This window comes from Ochlerotatus camptorhynchus, unplaced genomic scaffold, assembly GCF_037179485.1.
Source record: "Ochlerotatus camptorhynchus isolate MF236.1 unplaced genomic scaffold, CSIRO-AGI_Acam_v1.1 ptg000595l, whole genome shotgun sequence".
Lineage (NCBI taxonomy): Eukaryota > Metazoa > Arthropoda > Insecta > Diptera > Culicidae > Ochlerotatus > Ochlerotatus camptorhynchus.
The window spans coordinates 191,680-199,317 of NW_027041075.1; positions in this window are offsets into that span (position 1 = coordinate 191,680).

Here is a 7,638-nt window from a genome sequence, read left to right on the forward strand (position 1 = left end):
CAGTTGACACACGTTGGCTCGATGGCATCGACTTGTTCACAGGACGCAGTTGAGTGAGCTCCAGCACACTTGCCGCAGATAGTCTTCATATGGCAGTTTTTGGTGCCATGGCCGTAGGAGAGGCAGTTCATACACTGCGTAACATCACGATGTTGGGATTTGTAATGTTCCCAACTGATGATGACCTGAAACAGGTTTCGGATTTTGGATCTCAGAGCCTCAGCTTGTGTTTTCTCAGTTCGGCACCCAGCTTGGTAACATCCTTCACTGGCGTGAAAAGTGGGGAATCCGCTCTCTTATTGCAATGGGAACGGCGTCACCCACGCCATTTTCTTCCGGGAGTACTGCATAATGGTTGGCTTGCAGTACCAGTTTTCCGACGTCATCCTGCGACGCGCTAGACTTGATTAACACGTGCTTTGAAGGGCCCGCTGTTGTCTCATTGGCACGTTTACGCACCATTTGTTTCGTGTTTGCAAGTTCAAGTAAACTTGCCAGAACGCGAGAAGGTGGCGACACTGCCACGGTGCAACGCGACAGCACAAAACGAAACCAAATCGAAACGCGAACTCGAGCGAAAATACGGACTGAACAGCTCGACAGTCGAGCAAAGAATGTATTCAATGTCGCTCAGCTCCGTAGAATTGATTTAAACTAATATTTCCATTCAGACTGTCACTGGTACACGCTTTTTTCAAAACTATCCAAATTTGGGTAGAATCCACCTACTGAAAGTACGCAAAAATAGGTAAACTATATTGGGAGTGACAAGTTCACAAATGAAAAACGTTCATCGGCTCACTTCGATGTTGTCCATTTGTCAACTTGTCACCCCCAACATTGTTTACCTATTTTTGGATAGGTTCAGTTTTTAGTGATCTGGATGGGTTTCACCCCAATATGGGTGGTTTTGAAATAGCATGTACATCCTAATACGTCTTGCAATGAGCACTCATACGTCAAATTTTCACTCATAACTTTTGAAATCAAGTTAGCCGCGCAATATCAGCTACAGTCTGAATTTAGTGTACAGTGATACACTGATCATCTATCGTGTTCATAAAATCAAGAACAACATGTGAAAAGGGCATACAAGCTTTTTGTAAACAAGCCTTCTTATGCCCTTTTCTCGCCACCTACATGACACCCACGCAAACCATCAACATCACCGGGTAGGGTAAACTTACCCCTTCCCGATGATGTTGTTGCTTTGCGTGGGTGACCCTCGGTTGGCGAGAACAAGGCTTACAAAGGTTTGTTTACAAAAAGCTTGTATGCCCTTTTCACATGTGGCTCTTGAAATGCAATTTGCTGATTCATTCCATGAATTATGATTTCCTGCTTCCCAAAATTAATTACACAAAATTCATCCAAATGCCAACAATCTATTACCTATCCATATTCAACGAAAATCAACTACCATCAACAACATTGCATTGTGTTGGTGATGGATCGTGGGAAGTCCTACCAACTTGCACGTGTCTCACTGGATTATTTGTTTTTCGTTGGACCATAGCTATACAGCTGTGTGTAAATGTGCTCACACACGATAAACCGATTGGACGCATGCACCTAATTCGTTAATTTATCCTGCAGGATTCAGCTAATCATGCGAATGAATTAGCAAGTTGCGTGTTCTGCTCACTCTCCCAACTCAGCGTGTGATGGTGGATTCACAAAGAGATAAAAAAAACCCTGACAGAATGCTCGTTTGAAATGATGGGTGAATTTGATATTTATTCCATCGAATTCAATTTCGCGATGTGGCTTGCATGAAATGAGGGTTTAATCAGGGAAATTTCGTTCTGATGTTGGTGTGCTTTTTTTCGGCTTTAAGAGAGAGAGAGGGACACCAGCAAAAGGCAGTTAACGAACATGTTAATGGCAATAAACGCGCTTGTGACGGACCATGTTACATTGGGTTTGTTCAAACACGCAGAGGAAAAGGACCACAACTGGGAAGGGTGCATCGCCGCCGAGTGAAAAATATCAAATTACAGCCGAACAGCTGTGGAAGTGCACTCGGAACGCAGGGATGGCACAAATGTGATGATGGCTGCAATATTAGCGATTAATGTTTCAGGAAAATTGAAACCGGGTGCGATTTGGGAGTGATGTACCTACCTTGGAATACGAAAGCGGAGGGAGTTGGAAAGTCAATTTCGGTCATGTAATCTAATGCGAAAAGTGAGGCTATTGATGAGGTGACCGTTACGCGATGCGTTTTCCCTTTTTTACTGGATAAATGATTTGGTTTGATTGGCACTTCCAGCGTTATCATTAGTTTTGGTCAATTCTAACATGAAAGTCAATTTTTGCATAAATTTGTTCAAAGTGCTTTCGTTCGGGTTTTTAAGTACTGCCTTCGTTTATCATAATTTTTAAATTATGATCATCATGCTTAGTTCGAAAACTGATCCATTTGAACCACTTTGCTTGAGGATCTACAGAAAATAAATATCATATTTCCCGCAAAGTTCATCACCACAACCGAAATGCCACTCCATCAAAAACCACATTTCCGCCTCTTTTTAGCACATGTATCCTGTGTGTTTGTGTGTTTACGCCTGGAAGGCACTCCACATCCACCAACCATATTAATGTTCAGGATACGTTCGACCCGAAATATGATTTCCGTCTTATTGTGTTTCCTCCGAACTGTTTTAGCACACAGATTCAAACACCACGAACACGAACGCGAACGGCACCCGGCTTTGATCCTCCATGGACCGGTAGCAGGTGGGTCGATCCGTGCTCATATTTACCTTTTGGGGGGGCTTTTATGAATGCTCTGCTCAAGTGGGCAAAGCAACAACGGACGATGACGAGTGCGATTTATTTGGATGGTGAATTTGGATCCTCTCCAAATGAAATTGTTGATTTATTACTTTAATTAAATGTCACCGCTTATTGGTGTGGAAATGTTCAATCACAGTAAAAAGAAATGTTTATGTGTTACAAGCATCTTAGCACATCGTTTCACTGGATGGATTCGTTTCCCAGTAAAAATCACTGCGTCAAAGTGTCATTAACAATTCACGAAGAGTCGATGTCGATTCGAGAAACATCACAGACGTGGTCATTAAACTAGCTACATAGAAAAGGGAGCTTAGTCAGAAATCGCGAAACAGCCAGTAGCTTTTTCATCGTCACCATTAGTGTATTGACTATGGAGGTCTTTCGTTTTGAAATGGACTCAGCCGGATGGGACGACGCCGACGGGGTGGTTGAAATAAGTACAATGAATTCGCTTGATGTTCTGATGAGTGTTTTGGCACCGAGCGTAAAATGTGTACATGCCATAAAAAGCTCTCCGTTTACTACTGTTGTTCGCTTTCGAGGCGTCAGTTTTTAATCCCTCTAATAAGTTGCACCATTATGTGCAACGTAAAAACTGAGACTGCCAGGCAGCTGATTTTGGATCCCATGAAGTAATGTTCTAAGACAGGGTTGAACACCGTTGGGACAAATGGGTGGAGTGTGAGTTTTGGGGGAAATTTTATAACAAATGATAGGTATTTATAAATTGCTGTAATTGATTTGCTTAACCCAGGGGGTCCTAGATAGCTGTCAAAAATCATTGTTTGGATTGTTGTTGATCTGGATTTTCAAAACCTCATGAATTAATAAACTTGCATATATTTGAAGAGTTGTTTTCAAATAGCGAGCCTAGTATCATTATAATCGCAAAGGCAAATCTCAATACAAGAGACATAAGCAGAGCAACATGTTGATAAAAGTTATAAAAGTCATCTTGGAGGTTCGATCTTGAAGTTTTACCGATTCAACAAAATATTCTACCATGCCCCAAAGTTGTATACAATGTCCCGATCGAATGTTTGATCGCGTAAAGCTTCAGTAAGCACTATAGCATTCTGTAGTTAATATCTCTAGTCTTATAAATCATCTTGAATTTTAGCTTTTCAAGTTCTACAGGTTCAACGGTTTCTTGTACGATGAACCAACAGATTTTTTATTACTCAACCCGCATCATAGAGCCCCATAATACCATATGAGGTACATATATAGCGGTGTTTACAAAATATGTTCCATTCTTCGAAATGTCCTGGAATTTCAGATCTTGAAGTTCTACAGATTCAACCAAAAACCTTCGTGAAGCCCCATATTATATATGCGGAATATGTAGTTGCAATAGTAAAATATGTTGGGGTTACCAAGTTATCCTGGAGATTGGATCATGATGTTCTATAGGCTCAACAAAGCCTTGTTGATGTCCAGATTCATTATACACTGGAACAACCACGCACCTAGAAAAAAAAACGTGTAAATTTAGGTACTCCGAGACTGACATATAAGACCCGCAATTTTGACATTTGAGTCGTAACAGACGTGAAATTCAACTCAATTAAACGTACATTTCGTCGAATAACGACCTTTTCAGTCTCGGAGCAATTAATTTTACATGAAATATTTGTTTACATCTGATCCTTAATGGATTCCGTCACGTGTAAAATTAGTTATTTCTAAGTGTGCACTTGCTAACCAAACCAGGAGTCCGTAAATCAAATAAGTGCGTAAAAAAGTAAGAGGTTGTATCCAAGACAAAAGGTAGTCAATCCTGGACGATATGTCTTGGATACAAGCTCATGTTATAGTTCTCTATGACACAGCCGATTTAGATTTCTATATCATAGTTCTTTGAGATTTGGGAAACCATTTTCAAAAAAATATGAACTTCAACGTAATAGTAGCTATGTAGTAGAAAACTATTATGTAGTGCTATAAAATAGAATTTTCGAGTGTACACACGATTGAATTTTTTGCGTATTTTTTTTTCGTTTAATGAACCGGTGCACATCATAAAAAAATAATTGCAGGAAAGCTAAAATATATGGGATTAAAGTTAATTGAGGACAAACTCTTATTGTATGGTGATTTGAAGAGATAACATCCTGGCATTGCTGAGATTTGTTATTGTCGTTGACAGACTTTCGTGCGATATTTTCAAAGTTGATCCTCAATTGATTGATAGACATGATCCTCAAAAAATCCTTCGCCAAAATCTCGTTCATTTTTCGTCAATGACAAAGATTCACCTGGTAACCAGTAGTGAGGTGAACTGACAGTGAAGTGATAGTGAAGTGACAATTTTTACCTCGGATGAGGTGAGTCTCCGTGCAAATCAAATGGAGAGTCACCTCACCCGAGCTGACAATTTTCACCTAACCGGTGACAGCGTGTCACTCCATCTCACACGCCGCGCAGAATAGGCCTACTAGGATCAGTTTCACGAATTGACCACTTTTACGGATGTTCTGGATCTTCCACAGGACCAGTCTTGTGACTTAACGGAAACTGACTCTTCCCAAAAGGTGGCCAACTATCTGCTTAATAATTTAATCAAAGACATCAGAAAGTTATCTCTACAAATTGCCTAATAAATTCGAAGCTGTGACCGGACCCTGGAGACCACGCGATGGTCCACTGGAACATCCGTAAAAGTGGTAAATTCATGCTACTGATCCTCAACATCCACGGTTTTTTCGAAACCTCTCATAGAAGTCTTATCATAATATGAACTTATGACCGGAATTTAGTCACTGGAAATCACGAGGTGGTCCACTATATCATCCGAAACATCCGTAAAAGTGGTCAATTTATGAAACTGATCTTAGAGCTCCGCGTTTTTTTTTTGTTCAAAACCACTTATAGACGTCTTATCAGAATTAATTCAAAGTTGTGACCAGAATATAGACACTGGTGACCACAGGATGGTTCACCGGAAAATTTGGAACATCCTTAAAAGTGGTCAATTCATTAAACTTATCCTTGAATTCTACGTTGAATTCTATCTTTTTAATATGAATTCGGAGTTTTCATCGGAAAATTGACTCTTGGGTTCACGAAACACAAAAACACTAATTGGCATCTTATCAGAATCAATTTGGAGATATGACCAGAAATTTTACCCTGGGGACCAGTGCACAAAGGTCCCCAAGCCGTATTTAGGAAGACAAACATATTTGCGCCCAAACCATCAGTTTTAGGTATATAGTGTCTTATTGATAGTTTATTCGTATTTTTTGGCCAATCTTTTTATGTTAGTGAACTTAGGGTGGTCCATAAAATTGGTGAATTGAAAATACATTTTTATTTTATATTTGAGATTGACCAATGTAGTGTTCTAAAAATCAGTAGAACAATCAATTGCATAAGACATCAAATTTCTATCTCTTATGGTCCATTACTTATGATTATTTTAAGCAAGCAGGTTAGGGTGGCCCCTAGAAAATCAGTTTTCTTTAAATATAATTTTATAAGTTCATTTCGCGTAGAAACTTTGTTTAAGAACTTTTTATGACGCATATTTTTGCTCAAGCAACTTAGTTGATATCTATTTAATCTGAAAAATTATGGCTTGATATTGGTAAAAAAATTTACCTTTTTTTTAAATTAATCGCTCTCACTGTTTTCTCACCAAAAATGAATGAAAACACGATCTTTCAAAAGAAATCAAAAATTTGAAAATCGGTTTGCTCCTTTTAGATTTATTGACAATAATAAAAAAAGAAATCGAAGAATATCTCCATGAACTTTCTAATAAAAAAAGATAGCAACATGGTTGCGTCACCAATATGCGCCATCATAAGTTCTAAATGTGTCCAAAACAACGTTTTTACGAGAAATGAACGTGTGAAAAGTTATTCAACTAAATGTGTTTTTAGAGGCCACCCTAACCAGTTTGTTTAAAAAAAAATTAACTCATGAACCATAAGAGATATAAATTTGGTGCCTTAAAAAAATGCTTTGAATTGATTGCTCTACAACGTTTTAGAACATTGGATTGGTCCATCTCAAATAATAAAAAAAAGTTTGTATATCCAATTCACTAATTTTGTCGACCACCCTAATTTCACTAACATAAAAATAACTTTCCCCAAGACACTGTATACCAAAACTTACGGTTTGGGCGCAAACATTTTTGTCTTCCTAAATTCGGCTTTGGAACTTGTGCAGTGGAAAGATCCGAAACATCCGTAAAAGGGAAGTAAAGCCGTAGGTCCCAGGTTCATGAGTTGATGGGTCGAAAGGTAGGGTCCTGGTGTGGGAGCTGCCTCCCTGGCGTCTTATGAGTGGTTTCTAAAAAACCGTGGAGCTCTACGATCAGTTTCATGAATTGAGCACTTTTCCGGATGTTCCGGATCTTCCGGTGGGCCATCCCCTAGTCTCCAGAGTCCATATTCTGAACACAACTCCAAATTCATTTTGATGAGACGTCTATGAGTGGTTTCTTATTTAAACAAAAACAAAAACACCGCGCACATACTGCTGTCAAAAAACTATGACCAATAACCTATGAACTATTCCGGCTTGATGGAATAGTTTATAGCTTGCAACTATGATATAGAAACTATCGCTAGAGTGTTCACACGATTATGAATTCGGCTCTATGTCATAGCTCTAAACTATAACTTGCAAGTCATAACTATGAGCTATCACGTCATAGTTTAGGTGTTCCTATGGGCTATAATATAGTTTTCTACCACATAGCTCGCTATATACTAGAAATAGCCTCCGTGTGGCGGCACTTTTACTTGAATTCTTGACTTGACTTTGTAGTCCTGAGAAGGACAGATGGGTTAAAAGCTTGGAAGTCAGTTTAGAACAATGCTGTGA